This window comes from Leiobunum rupestre, chromosome 6, assembly GCF_980474605.1.
Source record: "Leiobunum rupestre chromosome 6, qqLeiRupe1.1.hap1, whole genome shotgun sequence".
In the NCBI taxonomy this organism is placed as follows: domain Eukaryota; kingdom Metazoa; phylum Arthropoda; class Arachnida; order Opiliones; family Sclerosomatidae; genus Leiobunum; species Leiobunum rupestre.
The window spans coordinates 3,464,634-3,484,034 of NC_143389.1; the positions used below are offsets into that span (position 1 = coordinate 3,464,634).

Consider the following 19,401-nt stretch of genomic DNA (forward strand, 5'->3'; position numbering starts at 1 on the left):
GTGTTCGCTGGGTGGTGTCTTTAGTGGTGTTGCCGGTTCTGTTATGGGTTCTTCTCTCTCTTGGTCTTCGTCTTGGGTAGTGAGTGGGTGTCCCTGCACTCCTGTGGCCTTTTGCGACTGGTCCGTCACCTTGGTCTTCTTTGCCTCACAGGTAGAGGCAACGTGCCCCTCCTGGTCGCAAAAGAAGCATTTCTTTGCCACTCCTGAATAGTATACAAGTGCTCTACTTCGCCCGAAATAAAGCACATTAGGTATTGTTTTGGCCATTTTTATTTTTACTGAACGGTCCCCATTTTTAATTCCTTTAAGCTCCTTGTATTCGTCCAGGCGGTGAGCTTTTATTTCGCCGTATTGTCTTAGGTTCGTCAAAATGGCGTCCCATTGAATCCATGATGGTAAGTTTTTGATCGTCAGCCAGATGCCGTCATCTTCAACACTGGTAACTTTACATGATTTGTTCCCGATTAATATTTCTCCATAGGAGACCGCTTGCTGCAGGAAAGCCAGAGTTGTGAAGGTAAGTAGGAATGCCTCTTTACCCACAGGTTGCAACGTTTCGATAGACTCGGGTCCGAGTTTTTCGAGGAAAGCCCGAGCAACGTCAATGAAGCCAGAATCGACATCCAGTCGAGCGGTTCTCTTTTTTACCTCTGCAGCCATGATGGCTACGGAGAGGTCGTCGGGTTAATGTCAGTCCCAGGAAGGAACAGCGTCAGGAAGCAATGGCAAGAGACAGCCAAGTCAGGATACAGCGTGGAGACCCGGAACAGCAGCGACAGGTAAGTAGCAGCGGCACCAGGATCAGGAACAGCAGCGGAATCAGGAACAGCAACGGAACCGGAAACAGCAGCGGCAACTTCAAGAGCCGGAACAGGAACGGAGACGTCAGGGTACCGGCAGGTAAGTCAGCATTACAGGAGCTAGCTGGATAGCTGGAATACTCGCTTGACCGCCTTTCGGCCAAGATTTTAGCGAAATAGCTGGAAACAGATACTACACTTTGATCTTAGCCAAAAGGCCGAGAAGCGATAACCCGCTAGGAGCCGTCACTGTTTAACAAAGTAAAAAGAGAGAATTCGAGCATTTCAAATATTTCATAATTACGTCACCGAATGTTGGTCCTGGTGGGAGATGACAACGTTTGTAGCCATCGCGCGAACAAAGGAGAAGACGATATCTTGAATCCGTGAAATAGAGGTACACCGCCAGGCCCGGACTGGCACTTTTGGGGTCATCGGCTAGAGACAGTAGAGTGGGCCACTTTACCGGGCCGTATGGAAAAAAAATCTAAATGGTGGTTTATAGGACCATAAATAACGTATTAAGTGTACTAGATTCTACGTGAAACGTCAAACGCGTTTAAATGACCATTTAGGAAAAATTTATTATAAGCGAATAGAGCGTTCTATAAAAGTGGACCATAACCGGTCACTTTTCATACAGACTATAGAGCTGGTTCAGCAGGACTAACAACTTTTGTTATTCTTTGGTTTAAGAGAATTCGGCTTATGTCCTGTCTTTATATGAATATTTTAGAGACGTACCTTTTAGGAGTTGTAGGAGGCACCCTAGGTGTTGAAGTATGTTTGGGGTTAAGGATATTTTCATGATCTAAGTTTCATCTTAAACACGTGGATTTGGGACTAGTATTTTCTAGAATTTTGCTTATTTGCCATCATACATTTATTACAAAAATCATTTAAAATAAGAAAAAAGGCGCGGAAAGCAAAGCCGGAAATATGTGAAGCCTAGGCTAGCAACTACGCTACTAATAAAAATTGACTGCTCTCAATTTCTTACGGGTTTGCCAGATAAATATATTTCTCTAAGACGAAAAACCGGCCAAACCTTCACCTCCTCCGAACTCCAAAGGGGGAAAGCACACCACACCAATTTTATAGATTCGTAAACGCGCCTTCCCAATCGACCGCCATCACCTTACAGTCTACGGGGAGGGTGATGAAAAAACTGGTTTGGGGGGGGGGGGGATGAAATTTCTGCGGTAAAGGGCTTGCTCGTTGGTTGTCTGTACGATAATATCGGCGCCCAGTAAACGTTTCTAAAAAGAGTGTATAGAACGTTCTATTGGAGCCGCATGCAGCCGGTGGCCCTCGGCGATCACCAACCTACCAGGACCTGGCTAGTCGCGGCTTGTCCACCGCTATCAATTACACTCTAGCGGCAACGGCCATATCACGCTGAATACACCGGTTCTCGTCTGATCACCGAAGTTAAGCAGCGTCGAGCGCGGTCAGTACTTGGGAGGGAGACCACCTGGGAACACCGCGTGCCGTTGGCTACTCATTTATTTTCGCGGGATGGGATTTGCGTCTTTTAACAGGAAAATACCTTCATCCTATCATTTTGACGCTGCTTTTTTATGCAATTAAAAGTTCGCCCAGACGATAATATTATTTCGGTCAACTCTTGGCCTTTTTTTAACAACTGGCAGCATCTTTCCGTGAATAAAATACATGTTAGTATCAAAATTGAACAAAATAAAATGGCGAGAAAATTGGTTTTCATTTTATTCTACTTAAGGCTTGTACTTAAAATAGTACTAACTTACTTACTTACTTACTTACTTACTTACTTACTAACTAACTAACTAACTAACTAACTAACTAACTAACTAATTAACTAACTAACTAACTAACTAACTAATTAACTAACTAACTAACTAACTAACTAACTAACGTTTATCTCTAAACAAAAACATTTCCGCGGTAAAATCCACTCTGAAATGGCCTTTTCTGGTTTTGGAATGAAGTCCAAAGTTAAAATTTTATTAACAAATTCTAATTGTTAAATATATTTTTTGTTCTAAATTTTAATCTTAAATGTAATTTAAATAGTTGAATCTAAAAAAGGACTTTTGGAAAATGTTTTATAGAAGGTTTTATCATGGGACAGCCGCATGGATTAGGGGAGTAACCCAAAAATACAAAATATCAAAACAAACCACGAAATTAAATAATAAAACGGAGACAGAGATATATTTTTTAAACAAAATAATATAGCTAACTTTTATCTATTAATTGTTTTAGGTGATGTAGTTTATGTAAAATATAAAAATGAACCTTGGCACAATATAAATTTAATGTCATGTTTTATTGATACTTAGAAAAAGTAACAAACATTTCAAAAGTCAGATCTTTGAGATCATTATTAAAAAAATATAACATTTTAAATCCGAACTCCTCTATAAATATTAAAATTATAAATTCCTAATCTACTTTAACAAAAGATATATCATATTAAGTTTAATACTATTAATGTTAGGAATAATCATGACTTTGAGATAAATAGAACAAAAATGTTTAATTCCAAATATAGTTAATTATAGAGCAATATATAATAAATGATTTTGTACTTACCAAAAATAAGCCTTGCCACTTTATATCTTGGTAATGTAGCTGCCGCGGGCGGCGGGCCCCCGGCGGCGACTCACTGTCCACGGAAGACGGGAAGAGAGAAAAAATGGAGAGGGGCTTATTTCGTGTTTTCTCTTTACGCGGAACATCTTGGCTGGAACCCAATGACCTAAAAATGAGGGGCGCGCTGTCTCTACCCACCATACCGAAACCCGCGAATTTACGTTATGAAAACCGGTTCCTTCAGCCAACCACTTAGAACATGCACGATTTACGAACCTTGGGTTACGAATAAAACCACAGGAATAACACAGAACAACCTCTTTTCGCGCCTTTATTTTACCCCTCTTACTTGCCTCCCGCTCGTCGGCCATTGCCTCTGCCCTAAACGGGGAGTCTAGCATCCACTCCTTGGGTATCCATAATGGAGGAGAGGACTGAAAGGGGGAAAACCAAGCATGGACGCGCCCAGGAAAATACCAAGGAGGATAGGAAGGGAGGCGAAGTAGGAGGGATGAACGCGGCAGCATCCTTGTAAGAAGCTTAGCGGCGGGAAAATTTCGGAAAAATGGCGGCTAGACGTAGCGTAGCTGCCGCAATCTTGCCGCCATTCATCCCTCCTACTTCGCCTCCCTTCCTATCCTCCGTGAAAATACCGCGAAAAAGAGTGTATAACTAGGTAAAAGAAAATTCAAAAACTGGAATCTTTCCGATTCTTCATTATTAACTATTCGACAATAAGGATTTTACCACTTATGACGTCAGAGGGGCAATATATTATAATAAAGAAATATATATAAAGACAGCCAAATAACATTTCCCGGAAATACTGTGTTGCGCAGTGCGCCATTATAAGAGCGTTTGATTTTTGATTTCAAGAGAGAAGTGGGCCGATCCCGGATTTACTGCAATACCAGGCCGACCCGTGGCGGAGGTGGAGCAAGCTCCGACCACTCCGCCGCCGTCCAAAAATAAGTTTAATATCTTGGGCCCCGATGGGACCCGTATCAGATATTAAGCTGATAAGAACAGATACTGAATTTGTTTATTAAAATTTCAATAAAATACAGTACCCTGTCGGATAGTTCCTGTTTTTTTAAGTTAGTTTAAATTAAAACAGGTCAATAAATAGTTACAAGAATTTAAAAAGTAAAAAACTAATTAGTCCATATAAGTAAAACCGAGGTTAAGTTTAAAATTAAAAAACTTCAATGTGAAGATTTTCCTTTTTTTGCTTCTTTGGTGGGAGTGGTACTGCGTGGGCGTTTTTGGTAATTTTGGAGTTCCAATTTTATTTCATCAAGGTATTCGGACATGGACCAGTTTATATCACGGTCCTGGCCATAAGGTTCTTTCGTGACTCGTTCGCAAAGCATCTGTAGTTCTTGTTTGGTTAACTGGGTTAGAGGCGGTTTCGTTCCCGGTATCCAGGTCGTAGGATCGTATAGAGGTCTGGTTGTTGCGTTGGTCTTTTTTGAGGTGGTACCGGAGTCGGAGTTGTTCTTGTTTGGTTCACTGCTTGTTGATTCAGATTGATTTTCGGGTTCATCGGGTTTGGGAGCGGTTTTCAGAGCATTGGAGTATTGGCTGGTTTGGACTGGAGGGTCTCGGTTCTTCTTGGATGGTTCGGGTGACGTCATCGTCCAGCTCTCTTCAGAGCTTTTTGAATCGTCGGTTGCGGTAAGTATGGGTAAGTTGCTTATTGGATTTTCTTTCAGGTTATTGTCTTGAGTGGTGGCGCTGGCTAGTGTAGGTGTTGAGCTTCTGTTTCTTTCCGGATCCTTGGGTAAGTTGTCGTTGATTTCAGGTTTGTCTGCCATCTGGTTTTTCTTCTTCTCGCAGGTAGAGGCTATATGCCCCTCCTGGTCGCAGAAGAAACATTTTTTCGCGACGCCGGTATAATATACCAGCGCCCGGCTGCGGCCGAAATAAAGTACGTTAGGAATCGTTTTATTAATTTTTATTTTTACCGATCGGTTGCCGTTTTTTATTCCTTTTAGCTCCTTATATTCATCTAGGCGATGTGCCTTTATATCTCCGTACTGACGTAGGGTCGTCAAAATTGAATCCCACTGTATCCATGATGGGAGCTGTTTGATGGTTAACCAGGTGCCGTCATCCTCGACACTGGATATCTTACAGGATGCGTTGTTCACCGTTATTTCTCCATAGGAGATCGCTTGTTGTAGGAAGGCCAAGGTCGTAAAGGTGAGTAGAAAGCACTCTTTGCCAACAGATTGCAGCGTATCAATACTGTTGGGTCCGAGTTTGTCGAGGAAAGTACGAGCAACATCCAAGAAGTCGGCGTTAACTTCAAGGCGAGCAGTCTTCTTCTTCACCTCCATAGCCATCGTGGCTATGAGAGGATCTACAAAGGAGAGAGTCCAAGGGAGCAGCGTCTCACACAGAAAAGGATTCCAGGAGCAGCGGCGTCAGGTAGGTTTTTCTCTTTCAGGAACGGGCAACAGAGCATCAGCGGATCAAATCGGCACAGGAACGGAACATGCAGCAAGGCAGGCAAACTCGCCTTATAGGCGTAGAAACACTTCTCGCCCTTCGACTAAGATCTCGGAATAATACTGCAGAACAGATACTACACTTTGATCTTAGCCAAAAGGCCGAGAAGCGATAACCCGCTAGGAGCCGTCACTGTTTAACAAAGTAAAAAGAGAGAATTCGAGCATTTCAAATATTTCATAATTACGTCACCGAATGTTGGTCCTGGTGGGAGATGACAACGTTTGTAGCCATCGCGCGAACAAAGGAGAAGACGATATCTTGAATCCGTGAAATAGAGGTACACCGCCAGGCCCGGACTGGCACTTTTGGGGTCATCGGCTAGAGACAGTAGAGTGGGCCACTTTACCGGGCCGTATGGAAAAAAAATCTAAATGGTGGTTTATAGGACCATAAATAACGTATTAAGTGTACTAGATTCTACGTGAAACGTCAAACGCGTTTAAATGACCATTTAGGAAAAATTTATTATAAGCGAATAGAGCGTTCTATAAAAGTGGACCATAACCGGTCACTTTTCATACAGACTATAGAGCTGGTTCAGCAGGACTAACAACTTTTGTTATTCTTTGGTTTAAGAGAATTCGGCTTATGTCCTGTCTTTATATGAATATTTTAGAGACGTACCTTTTAGGAGTTGTAGGAGGCACCCTAGGTGTTGAAGTATGTTTGGGGTTAAGGATATTTTCATGATCTAAGTTTCATCTTAAACACGTGGATTTGGGACTAGTATTTTCTAGAATTTTGCTTATTTGCCATCATACATTTATTACAAAAATCATTTAAAATAAGAAAAAAGGCGCGGAAAGCAAAGCCGGAAATATGTGAAGCCTAGGCTAGCAACTACGCTACTAATAAAAATTGACTGCTCTCAATTTCTTACGGGTTTGCCAGATAAATATATTTCTCTAAGACGAAAAACCGGCCAAACCTTCACCTCCTCCGAACTCCAAAGGGGGAAAGCACACCACACCAATTTTATAGATTCGTAAACGCGCCTTCCCAATCGACCGCCATCACCTTACAGTCTACGGGGAGGGTGATGAAAAAACTGGTTTGGGGGGGGGGGATGAAATTTCTGCGGTAAAGGGCTTGCTCGTTGGTTGTCTGTACGATAATATCGGCGCCCAGTAAACGTTTCTAAAAAGAGTGTATAGAACGTTCTATTGGAGCCGCATGCAGCCGGTGGCCCTCGGCGATCACCAACCTACCAGGACCTGGCTAGTCGCGGCTTGTCCACCGCTATCAATTACACTCTAGCGGCAACGGCCATATCACGCTGAATACACCGGTTCTCGTCTGATCACCGAAGTTAAGCAGCGTCGAGCGCGGTCAGTACTTGGGAGGGAGACCACCTGGGAACACCGCGTGCCGTTGGCTACTCATTTATTTTCGCGGGATGGGATTTGCGTCTTTTAACAGGAAAATACCTTCATCCTATCATTTTGACGCTGCTTTTTTATGCAATTAAAAGTTCGCCCAGACGATAATATTATTTCGGTCAACTCTTGGCCTTTTTTTAACAACTGGCAGCATCTTTCCGTGAATAAAATACATGTTAGTATCAAAATTGAACAAAATAAAATGGCGAGAAAATTGGTTTTCATTTTATTCTACTTAAGGCTTGTACTTAAAATAGTACTAACTTACTTACTTACTTACTTACTTACTTACTTACTAACTAACTAACTAACTAACTAACTAACTAACTAACTAACTAATTAACTAACTAACTAACTAACTAACTAATTAACTAACTAACTAACTAACTAACTAACTAACGTTTATCTCTAAACAAAAACATTTCCGCGGTAAAATCCACTCTGAAATGGCCTTTTCTGGTTTTGGAATGAAGTCCAAAGTTAAAATTTTATTAACAAATTCTAATTGTGAAATATATTTTTTGTTCTAAATTTTAATCTTAAATGTAATTTAAATAGTTGAATCTAAAAAAGGACTTTTGGAAAATGTTTTATAGAAGGTTTTATCATGGGACAGCCGCATGGATTAGGGGAGTAACCCAAAAATACAAAATATCAAAACAAACCACGAAATTAAATAATAAAACGGAGACAGAGATATATTTTTTAAACAAAATAATATAGCTAACTTTTATCTATTAATTGTTTTAGGTGATGTAGTTTATGTAAAATATAAAAATGAACCTTGGCACAATATAAATTTAATGTCATGTTTTATTGATACTTAGAAAAAGTAACAAACATTTCAAAAGTCAGATCTTTGAGATCATTATTAAAAAAATATAACATTTTAAATCCGAACTCCTCTATAAATATTAAAATTATAAATTCCTAATCTACTTTAACAAAAGATATATCATATTAAGTTTAATACTATTAATGTTAGGAATAATCATGACTTTGAGATAAATAGAACAAAAATGTTTAATTCCAAATATAGTTAATTATAGAGCAATATATAATAAATGATTTTGTACTTACCAAAAATAAGCCTTGCCACTTTATATCTTGGTAATGTAGCTGCCGCGGGCGGCGGGCCCCCGGCGGCGACTCACTGTCCACGGAAGACGGGAAGAGAGAAAAAATGGAGAGGGGCTTATTTCGTGTTTTCTCTTTACGCGGAACATCTTGGCTGGAACCCAATGACCTAAAAATGAGGGGCGCGCTGTCTCTACCCACCATACCGAAACCCGCGAATTTACGTTATGAAAACCGGTTCCTTCAGCCAACCACTTAGAACATGCACGATTTACGAACCTTGGGTTACGAATAAAACCACAGGAATAACACAGAACAACCTCTTTTCGCGCCTTTATTTTACCCCTCTTACTTGCCTCCCGCTCGTCGGCCATTGCCTCTGCCCTAAACGGGGAGTCTAGCATCCACTCCTTGGGTATCCATAATGGAGGAGAGGACTGAAAGGGGGAAAACCAAGCATGGACGCGCCCAGGAAAATACCAAGGAGGATAGGAAGGGAGGCGAAGTAGGAGGGATGAACGCGGCAGCATCCTTGTAAGAAGCTTAGCGGCGGGAAAATTTCGGAAAAATGGCGGCTAGACGTAGCGTAGCTGCCGCAATCTTGCCGCCATTCATCCCTCCTACTTCGCCTCCCTTCCTATCCTCCGTGAAAATACCGCGAAAAAGAGTGTATAACTAGGTAAAAGAAAATTCAAAAACTGGAATCTTTCCGATTCTTCATTATTAACTATTCGACAATAAGGATTTTACCACTTATGACGTCAGAGGGGCAATATATTATAATAAAGAAATATATATAAAGACAGCCAAATAACATTTCCCGGAAATACTGTGTTGCGCAGTGCGCCATTATAAGAGCGTTTGATTTTTGATTTCAAGAGAGAAGTGGGCCGATCCCGGATTTACTGCAATACCAGGCCGACCCGTGGCGGAGGTGGAGCAAGCTCCGACCACTCCGCCGCCGTCCAAAAATAAGTTTAATATCTTGGGCCCCGATGGGACCCGTATCAGATATTAAGCTGATAAGAACAGATACTGAATTTGTTTATTAATAAATCAAATTTGGTACAGTACCCTTGTCAATTTTTCCTGCTTGTTAAATTAAATTAAGTTAGAGCAGGTCGTAATTTTCTTTTGCAAAAGATTAAAAACATATTAGTTAATGGTCTAAAAGAATAACAAAAAGTTTAAAAATTGAATTTCACTGGGTAGATTTTCCTTTTTTTGTTTTCTTTTTAAGAGTTGTGCTGTGCTTTCGCTTAGGGTAGCTTCGGAGGATGTCATTAACTCGGTCTTGGAGGTCGTCGACGAAAAAATCAATGGAACTAATTCCTGAGGCGGGTTCTTTGTCAAGGCGGTTGGAAAGGATTTGGAGTTCGGCTCGCGTCAGCTTTTCTAGGTCAGGGTTGTCTCCCTGAGTCCAGGTCTTTGGGTCCCACCTCTGGCCGGTCGTTGCGCTGGTACCCTCCTTACTGGTGTCGGTGTCGGTATCGGTGTCGGTGTCGCTCTTGAGTGGTTCATTTTCGGATTGTTCGGATTGGTCGGAGGGATCGGCTGCTTCTTGGTCAGCTTGGCTGGAATCAGTGGTTTTCGGTGGATTAGCCGTGTCGGGCGGGATGTCTTTGGCTTTAATCGCCTGAACGTTCTCGGACTCTTGGGCCGAAGAAGCACCCTGGCCTTCAAGTATGACTGGTTGTTTTTCTTCTAGTGTTGCCTTCTTTCTTTCGCATGATGTTGCCGTGTGGCCTATTTCGTCGCAAAAGAAGCATCTTTTTACAACACCTCTGTAATATACAAGGGTGCGGATTCGCCCGAAAAACATAACATTAGGTATGGGTTTGGTCATAATTAGTTTGACAGATCTGTCTCCATTTTTGACACCTTTGAGTTGCGGATATTCATCAAAATGATAGGACTTTATATTACCATACTGGCGCAATGTACTTATAACTGAATCCCACTGGATCCACTTGGGGAGGTTCTTTATGGTTATCCATATGCCGTCGTCATCGATACAGGTAAGTTTCCATTTTTTATCATTGGTTTGCAGTTCGTCACATGAAAATGCTTGTTGGAGAAAGGCCAGGGTCGTGAAAGTAATCAGGTAAATTCCTTTACCCATAGGTTGGAGAGTGTCTATACTCTTCGGTCCAAGGTGGTCGTAGATAGTCCGAGCAACGTCCAGGAAGCCAGCGTCGATTTCCAGGCGAGCCGATCTTTTCTTCTCCTCCGTAGCCATTTCAGGCTAGGAGAGTGTAGATTGGTGAGTAGAGCTCCAAGAAGGAGCGGCGTCAGGTAGGTCCCAGGTAGGTATTTTTTTTCAGGAACAGCAACGGAACGGAGCAGCACAGGAACGGAACATGCAGCAAGGCAGGAAACAAACTCGCCAAAAGGCGTATAAACACTTCTCGCCCCCCGACTAAGATCTCGGTATAATACTGCAGAACAGATACTGAATTTGTTTATTTAAATTCTTGTCATAAATACATTTTTCCGCGGTTAAATTAAAGTTAAATTATCGCGGAAGAAGCAGGTCAAATGTTCAAAAAACACTAATACAATTTTCTCTTTACAGAGTAGTCAAAAAAGGTAAGTATAACTATGGTTTTTCTTTTTAACAGGTATTATGTTTGTAAAATTCAGGTAAGTACAATAAATTTAAAACTCCTTCAGACTTTACTATTTACAATGTAACTAAAAAACAATAAGCGTAGTAAACCATTTAATTTATATTTCCGAAAAACGCGAAATATAAAAAATTCCTAAAAATCAATACGTTACATAGTCATCGTACACCTCGGCACTGGTTTGCGCTTTAACAGCGTCGGCCGCGGTCTTGCTTTCGATGTTAACCCTCTTTTCAGTCCTGGCTTTATCCCCTGGGGAGGAACTCTGACGTCTTTTGTTAATTGTCTTTCTTAAGGCTGTGGCTCGCTTGATCAAGAAAAGCCTCCTAGCCGATGATAAGTCGTTATAGGTGCTCAGTGCCGCCACGTATTTTTCGAAATCATTAGGCAAAAACTTCTTAAGGTAGTCTTCGTCCTCTTTAGTCCATATAAGATCGGTGCAGTGTCTGCTTGTTTTGTAGACGGATGCATCGGATGGGTGATGCTCTACTGTATCGCTCTCTTGAGCCGTATTGTCGCTAGGTTTCTGACCTGGCCGGTCCGGGATCTCCCCCACTTCGTCTCCGACTTTGGACTCCGGAGCACCGCCATCAGCGTCTTCCCCATTTGGTCCGTCGCTTTCGGGTGGTGACTCCCTATTCGGCTCCCCAGCTGAGAGAACCTTTTGCCGTTTCTTCGGACAGTCACGCACCTGGTGGCTGTCCTTGCGGCAATAGAAGCACATCCTGTGCACGCCCTCGTACGTGATTTGGATGCGTTGACCTTGGATTGTCATGAGGTTCGGGATGGCAGACTTAAATTTAACGGCCAAGCGTCTCGTGCCGGTCTTGAGGCCCTTTAGAGGCCCCTTCTGGAAGGTCTCCCATGTCTCCGATTGGACATCGCAGTGGATACGGAGGGCTGTCTTTAGAATTGACAGGGCCCACCAGCTTGGAACTCCTTGAACAGTGATGTAGCGGACAGGGTCTACGATACTCATGACATCCAAATGACGGTCTCCGACAATGACTCCGGAGTCGACAGCCTTTTGAAAACTTTCAACATCTTTGAACGTGATTTGCACTTCAGATTTTCCAATTAGCTGGAAAACCTCAATGCATTGCTGGCCGATGTGGTTGAGAAGGGCCGAAGCCAGATCGTCAACTGGAACATCTTCAAACTTGATTCTCGCAGAATTCTTTTTCAGATCAGCGGACAAGACAGGCATCTTGGACGAAGCAGGGGGCATGGCTACCACCACTGCGGACGTCAAGAGACAACGGGAGACGGACCCAGGAACCACCAGAGGGCGATCCCCGAGAGGCGTCGGCGAGGAGACCAGGAACTAGCAGCGACAGGTAAGTAGCAGCCGAACCAGGACCAGGAACAGGAACAGCAGCGGAATCAGGAACAGCAACGGAACCGGAAACAGCAGCGGCAACTTCAAGAGCAGGAACAGGAACAGGCACGACAGGATACCGGCAGGTAAGTCAGCATCTCAGGAACTAGCTGGAAAGCTGGGAAACTCGCTTAACGGCCTTTCGGCCAAGATTTCAGCGAAATAGCTGGGAACAGATACTACACTTTGATCTTAGCCAAAAGGCCGAGAAGCGATAACCCGCTAGGAGCCGTCACTGTTTAACAAAGTAAAAAGAGAGAATTCGAGCATTTCAAATATTTCATAATTACGTCACCGAATGTTGGTCCTGGTGGGAGATGACAACGTTTGTAGCCATCGCGCGAACAAAGGAGAAGACGATATCTTGAATCCGTGAAATAGAGGTACACCGCCAGGCCCGGACTGGCACTTTTGGGGTCATCGGCTAGAGACAGTAGAGTGGGCCACTTTACCGGGCCGTATGGAAAAAAAATCTAAATGGTGGTTTATAGGACCATAAATAACGTATTAAGTGTACTAGATTCTACGTGAAACGTCAAACGCGTTTAAATGACCATTTAGGAAAAATTTATTATAAGCGAATAGAGCGTTCTATAAAAGTGGACCATAACCGGTCACTTTTCATACAGACTATAGAGCTGGTTCAGCAGGACTAACAACTTTTGTTATTCTTTGGTTTAAGAGAATTCGGCTTATGTCCTGTCTTTATATGAATATTTTAGAGACGTACCTTTTAGGAGTTGTAGGAGGCACCCTAGGTGTTGAAGTATGTTTGGGGTTAAGGATATTTTCATGATCTAAGTTTCATCTTAAACACGTGGATTTGGGACTAGTATTTTCTAGAATTTTGCTTATTTGCCATCATACATTTATTACAAAAATCATTTAAAATAAGAAAAAAGGCGCGGAAAGCAAAGCCGGAAATATGTGAAGCCTAGGCTAGCAACTACGCTACTAATAAAAATTGACTGCTCTCAATTTCTTACGGGTTTGCCAGATAAATATATTTCTCTAAGACGAAAAACCGGCCAAACCTTCACCTCCTCCGAACTCCAAAGGGGGAAAGCACACCACACCAATTTTATAGATTCGTAAACGCGCCTTCCCAATCGACCGCCATCACCTTACAGTCTACGGGGAGGGTGATGAAAAAACTGGTTTGGGGGGGGGGGGGGGGATGAAATTTCTGCGGTAAAGGGCTTGCTCGTTGGTTGTCTGTACGATAATATCGGCGCCCAGTAAACGTTTCTAAAAAGAGTGTATAGAACGTTCTATTGGAGCCGCATGCAGCCGGTGGCCCTCGGCGATCACCAACCTACCAGGACCTGGCTAGTCGCGGCTTGTCCACCGCTATCAATTACACTCTAGCGGCAACGGCCATATCACGCTGAATACACCGGTTCTCGTCTGATCACCGAAGTTAAGCAGCGTCGAGCGCGGTCAGTACTTGGGAGGGAGACCACCTGGGAACACCGCGTGCCGTTGGCTACTCATTTATTTTCGCGGGATGGGATTTGCGTCTTTTAACAGGAAAATACCTTCATCCTATCATTTTGACGCTGCTTTTTTATGCAATTAAAAGTTCGCCCAGACGATAATATTATTTCGGTCAACTCTTGGCCTTTTTTTAACAACTGGCAGCATCTTTCCGTGAATAAAATACATGTTAGTATCAAAATTGAACAAAATAAAATGGCGAGAAAATTGGTTTTCATTTTATTCTACTTAAGGCTTGTACTTAAAATAGTACTAACTTACTTACTTACTTACTTACTTACTTACTAACTAACTAACTAACTAACTAACTAACTAACTAACTAACTAACTAACTAATTAACTAACTAACTAACTAACTAACTAATTAACTAACTAACTAACTAACTAACTAACTAACGTTTATCTCTAAACAAAAACATTTCCGCGGTAAAATCCACTCTGAAATGGCCTTTTCTGGTTTTGGAATGAAGTCCAAAGTTAAAATTTTATTAACAAATTCTAATTGTGAAATATATTTTTTGTTCTAAATTTTAATCTTAAATGTAATTTAAATAGTTGAATCTAAAAAAGGACTTTTGGAAAATGTTTTATAGAAGGTTTTATCATGGGACAGCCGCATGGATTAGGGGAGTAACCCAAAAATACAAAATATCAAAACAAACCACGAAATTAAATAATAAAACGGAGACAGAGATATATTTTTTAAACAAAATAATATAGCTAACTTTTATCTATTAATTGTTTTAGGTGATGTAGTTTATGTAAAATATAAAAATGAACCTTGGCACAATATAAATTTAATGTCATGTTTTATTGATACTTAGAAAAAGTAACAAACATTTCAAAAGTCAGATCTTTGAGATCATTATTAAAAAAATATAACATTTTAAATCCGAACTCCTCTATAAATATTAAAATTATAAATTCCTAATCTACTTTAACAAAAGATATATCATATTAAGTTTAATACTATTAATGTTAGGAATAATCATGACTTTGAGATAAATAGAACAAAAATGTTTAATTCCAAATATAGTTAATTATAGAGCAATATATAATAAATGATTTTGTACTTACCAAAAATAAGCCTTGCCACTTTATATCTTGGTAATGTAGCTGCCGCGGGCGGCGGGCCCCCGGCGGCGACTCACTGTCCACGGAAGACGGGAAGAGAGAAAAAATGGAGAGGGGCTTATTTCGTGTTTTCTCTTTACGCGGAACATCTTGGCTGGAACCCAATGACCTAAAAATGAGGGGCGCGCTGTCTCTACCCACCATACCGAAACCCGCGAATTTACGTTATGAAAACCGGTTCCTTCAGCCAACCACTTAGAACATGCACGATTTACGAACCTTGGGTTACGAATAAAACCACAGGAATAACACAGAACAACCTCTTTTCGCGCCTTTATTTTACCCCTCTTACTTGCCTCCCGCTCGTCGGCCATTGCCTCTGCCCTAAACGGGGAGTCTAGCATCCACTCCTTGGGTATCCATAATGGAGGAGAGGACTGAAAGGGGGAAAACCAAGCATGGACGCGCCCAGGAAAATACCAAGGAGGATAGGAAGGGAGGCGAAGTAGGAGGGATGAACGCGGCAGCATCCTTGTAAGAAGCTTAGCGGCGGGAAAATTTCGGAAAAATGGCGGCTAGACGTAGCGTAGCTGCCGCAATCTTGCCGCCATTCATCCCTCCTACTTCGCCTCCCTTCCTATCCTCCGTGAAAATACCGCGAAAAAGAGTGTATAACTAGGTAAAAGAAAATTCAAAAACTGGAATCTTTCCGATTCTTCATTATTAACTATTCGACAATAAGGATTTTACCACTTATGACGTCAGAGGGGCAATATATTATAATAAAGAAATATATATAAAGACAGCCAAATAACATTTCCCGGAAATACTGTGTTGCGCAGTGCGCCATTATAAGAGCGTTTGATTTTTGATTTCAAGAGAGAAGTGGGCCGATCCCGGATTTACTGCAATACCAGGCCGACCCGTGGCGGAGGTGGAGCAAGCTCCGACCACTCCGCCGCCGTCCAAAAATAAGTTTAATATCTTGGGCCCCGATGGGACCCGTATCAGATATTAAGCTGATAAGAACAGATACTTTTAATTGTTTATTAAAAGCTTCGTTTGATTTTACATATTTACATTTTTACATTTGTTATATTTGTTCGCGTTTTTAATTAGTTAAATTAGCGCGAACAAAGTCGGATAAGCTAAAAAAATCAAGTATTTACATTTTCTAATTTCTAGGAGTGTCCAAGTTCATATACGATCAAGGTAAGTATTTGTTTTCTTTTTTTCTATTTTTTCAGGTTTTAAAACATTTGAGTAAAATTAAAAAATTCAGTATGTAACGTAATCTGCGTAAAGATCTTGCTCCGGTGTGGTTTTGGTGGCGCTAGCGAATGTCTTCTCAACGTCTTCTGTCTTGCCTTTCTTTATTGATTTCCCTGGAGAGTTGGTCATTCGTCTTTTGGAGAATTTTTCCTGTTCCTTGTTCATCAGCGCGAAATACACTTGTTTCCTGCGGTCGCCTATTGTTTCGGTAGTCTCGAGGAATTCCCTAAAATCTCGTAGTTCTGCCTGTGAATAGTTCTTTAATTTCTCTAGTTGTTGCGGATGGACATATGTACTGTTGCTGCGTTTCTTGGGCTGGGGTTCCTGGTGGTCGCTGGGTGGGTCCGCCAATTCCGCTGATACCGTTGCGAGCTCTTGCTCCTTGGGTGCCACAATCTTTTCTTGGGTTTCCAAGCTTTCCCCTTCCTGGACGTGCTCGGACCTCTCGGTTGCTTCCTTTCTGGCCTTTTTTGCCTCGCATGCGGACGCCGTATGTCCCTCCTGGTCGCAGAAGAAACACTTCTTCACGACCCCTTGGTAATATACTAGCGCTCGGCTACGCCCAAAAAAAACAACATTGGGTATTTGTTTCTCAATTTTAATTTTTACCGATCTGTCTCCATTTTTGAGTCCTTTCAGTTGAGGGTACTCGTCCAGACGGTGAGCTTTAATGGTTCCATACTGTCTCATGGTGGTGAGGACAGAGTCCCATTGGATCCAGCGAGGTAGGTTTTTTATGGTAACCCAGACGCCGTCATCTTCGACGCTGGTGAGTCGGCAAGGTTTATCGTTGATAACGAGGTCATTGTAGGAGAGAGCCTGTTGCAGGAAGGCCAGGGTTGTAAAAGTTATTAAAAACTTGTCTTTACCAAGAGGTTGTAGCGTGTCAAGGCAGTCACTGCCGAGCTTATCGTGGAAGGTCCGAGCGACGTCCAGGAATCCAGCGTCGACCTGAAGGTGAGCAGTGCGTTTTTTCACCTCCATAGCCATGATGGCTATGGGAGGATCGTCGGATGAAGGCAAGTCCCAGGAAGGAACAGCGTCAAGCAGCAGTGGCAGGAAACAGCCAAGTCAGGATACAGCGTGGAGACCAGGATCAGCAGCGACAGGTAAGTGTCAGCAGGACCAGGACCAGGAACAGCAGCGGAAACAGGACCAGCAGAGGAACCGGAAACAGCAGCGGCAGAAACAGGAACAGGAACAGAGACGTCAGAGTACCGGCAGGTAAGTCAGCATCGCAGGAACAGGCTGAGAAGCGTAAACGTCGCTTAACGGCCTTTCGGCCAAGATTTCAGCGAAATAGCTGGGAACAGATACTACACTTTGATCTTAGCCAAAAGGCCGAGAAGCGATAACCCGCTAGGAGCCGTCACTGTTTAACAAAGTAAAAAGAGAGAATTCGAGCATTTCAAATATTTCATAATTACGTCACCGAATGTTGGTCCTGGTGGGAGATGACAACGTTTGTAGCCATCGCGCGAACAAAGGAGAAGACGATATCTTGAATCCGTGAAATAGAGGTACACCGCCAGGCCCGGACTGGCACTTTTGGGGTCATCGGCTAGAGACAGTAGAGTGGGCCACTTTACCGGGCCGTATGGAAAAAAAATCTAAATGGTGGTTTATAGGACCATAAATAACGTATTAAGTGTACTAGATTCTACGTGAAACGTCAAACGCGTTTAAATGACCATTTAGGAAAAATTTATTATAAGCGAATAGAGCGTTCTATAAAAGTGGACCATAACCGGTCACTTTTCATACAGACTATAGAGCTGGTTCAGCAGGACTAACAACTTTTGTTATTCTTTGGTTTAAGAGAATTCGGCTTATGTCCTGTCTTTATATGAATATTTTAGAGACGTACCTTTTAGGAGTTGTAGGAGGCACCCTAGGTGTTGAAGTATGTTTGGGGTTAAGGATATTTTCATGATCTAAGTTTCATCTTAAACACGTGGATTTGGGACTAGTATTTTCTAGAATTTTGCTTATTTGCCATCATACATTTATTACAAAAATCATTTAAAATAAGAAAAAAGGCGCGGAAAGCAAAGCCGGAAATATGTGAAGCCTAGGCTAGCAACTACGCTACTAATAAAAATTGACTGCTCTCAATTTCTTACGGGTTTGCCAGATAAATATATTTCTCTAAGACGAAAAACCGGCCAAACCTTCACCTCCTCCGAACTCCAAAGGGGGAAAGCACACCACACCAATTTTATAGATTCGTAAACGCGCCTTCCCAATCGACCGCCATCACCTTACAGTCTACGGGGAGGGTGATGAAAAAACTGGTTTGGGGGGGGGGGGATGAAATTTCTGCGGTAAAGGGCTTGCTCGTTGGTTGTCTGTACGATAATATCGGCGCCCAGTAAACGTTTCTAAAAAGAGTGTATAGAACGTTCTATTGGAGCCGCATGCAGCCGGTGGCCCTCGGCGATCACCAACCTACCAGGACCTGGCTAGTCGCGGCTTGTCCACCGCTATCAATTACACTCTAGCGGCAACGGCCATATCACGCTGAATACACCGGTTCTCGTCTGATCACCGAAGTTAAGCAGCGTCGAGCGCGGTCAGTACTTGGGAGGGAGACCACCTGGGAACACCGCGTGCCGTTGGCTACTCATTTATTTTCGCGGGATGGGATTTGCGTCTTTTAACAGGAAAATACCTTCATCCTATCATTTTGACGCTGCTTTTTTATGCAATTAAAAGTTCGCCCAGACGATAATATTATTTCGGTCAACTCTTGGCCTTTTTTTAACAACTGGCAGCATCTTTCCGTGAATAAAATACATGTTAGTATCAAAATTGAACAAAATAAAATGGCGAGAAAATTGGTTTTCATTTTATTCTACTTAAGGCTTGTACTTAAAATAGTACTAACTTACTTACTTACTTACTTACTTACTTACTTACTAACTAACTAACTAACTAACTAACTAACTAACTAACTAACTAACTAATTAACTAACTAACTAACTAACTAACTAATTAACTAACTAACTAACTAACTAACTAACTAACGTTTATCTCTAAACAAAAACATTTCCGCGGTAAAATCCACTCTGAAATGGCCTTTTCTGGTTTTGGAATGAAGTCCAAAGTTAAAATTTTATTAACAAATTCTAATTGTGAAATATATTTTTTGTTCTAAATTTTAATCTTAAATGTAATTTAAATAGTTGAATCTAAAAAAGGAC

General features: G+C 42.0%; 5 non-coding genes and 6 pseudogenes across 5 annotated transcripts; 4 read left to right on the top strand and 7 right to left on the bottom strand.

Moving 5' to 3' along the window:
* Positions 1–899: 899 nt before the first annotated feature.
* On the bottom strand, positions 900–1,030 carry LOC149938162 (U2 spliceosomal RNA; annotated as a pseudogene).
* Positions 1,031–2,180: 1,150 nt separating this feature from the next.
* Positions 2,181–2,299, top strand: LOC149938163 (5S ribosomal RNA). Its single transcript, XR_016481914.1, has one exon. It is a non-coding gene; the product is annotated as a 5S ribosomal RNA (ribosomal RNA).
* A 1,955-nt stretch (positions 2,300–4,254) lies between these two features.
* LOC149938164 (U2 spliceosomal RNA) lies at positions 4,255–4,440 on the bottom strand. The gene has a single exon (XR_016481611.1). It is a non-coding gene; the product is annotated as a U2 spliceosomal RNA (small nuclear RNA).
* Positions 4,441–5,905: 1,465 nt separating this feature from the next.
* LOC149938165 (U2 spliceosomal RNA) lies at positions 5,906–6,004 on the bottom strand (annotated as a pseudogene).
* A 1,148-nt stretch (positions 6,005–7,152) lies between these two features.
* On the top strand, positions 7,153–7,271 carry LOC149938166 (5S ribosomal RNA). The gene has a single exon (XR_016481915.1). It is a non-coding gene; the product is annotated as a 5S ribosomal RNA (ribosomal RNA).
* A 1,959-nt stretch (positions 7,272–9,230) lies between these two features.
* On the bottom strand, positions 9,231–9,411 carry LOC149938167 (U2 spliceosomal RNA; annotated as a pseudogene).
* Positions 9,412–12,468: 3,057 nt separating this feature from the next.
* On the bottom strand, positions 12,469–12,571 carry LOC149938168 (U2 spliceosomal RNA; annotated as a pseudogene).
* A 1,153-nt stretch (positions 12,572–13,724) lies between these two features.
* LOC149938169 (5S ribosomal RNA) lies at positions 13,725–13,843 on the top strand. The gene has a single exon (XR_016481916.1). It is a non-coding gene; the product is annotated as a 5S ribosomal RNA (ribosomal RNA).
* A 1,963-nt stretch (positions 13,844–15,806) lies between these two features.
* LOC149938170 (U2 spliceosomal RNA) lies at positions 15,807–15,986 on the bottom strand (annotated as a pseudogene).
* A 1,421-nt stretch (positions 15,987–17,407) lies between these two features.
* On the bottom strand, positions 17,408–17,551 carry LOC149938171 (U2 spliceosomal RNA; annotated as a pseudogene).
* Positions 17,552–18,700: 1,149 nt separating this feature from the next.
* On the top strand, positions 18,701–18,819 carry LOC149938172 (5S ribosomal RNA). The gene has a single exon (XR_016481917.1). It is a non-coding gene; the product is annotated as a 5S ribosomal RNA (ribosomal RNA).
* The last annotated feature ends 582 nt before the right edge of the window (positions 18,820–19,401 follow it).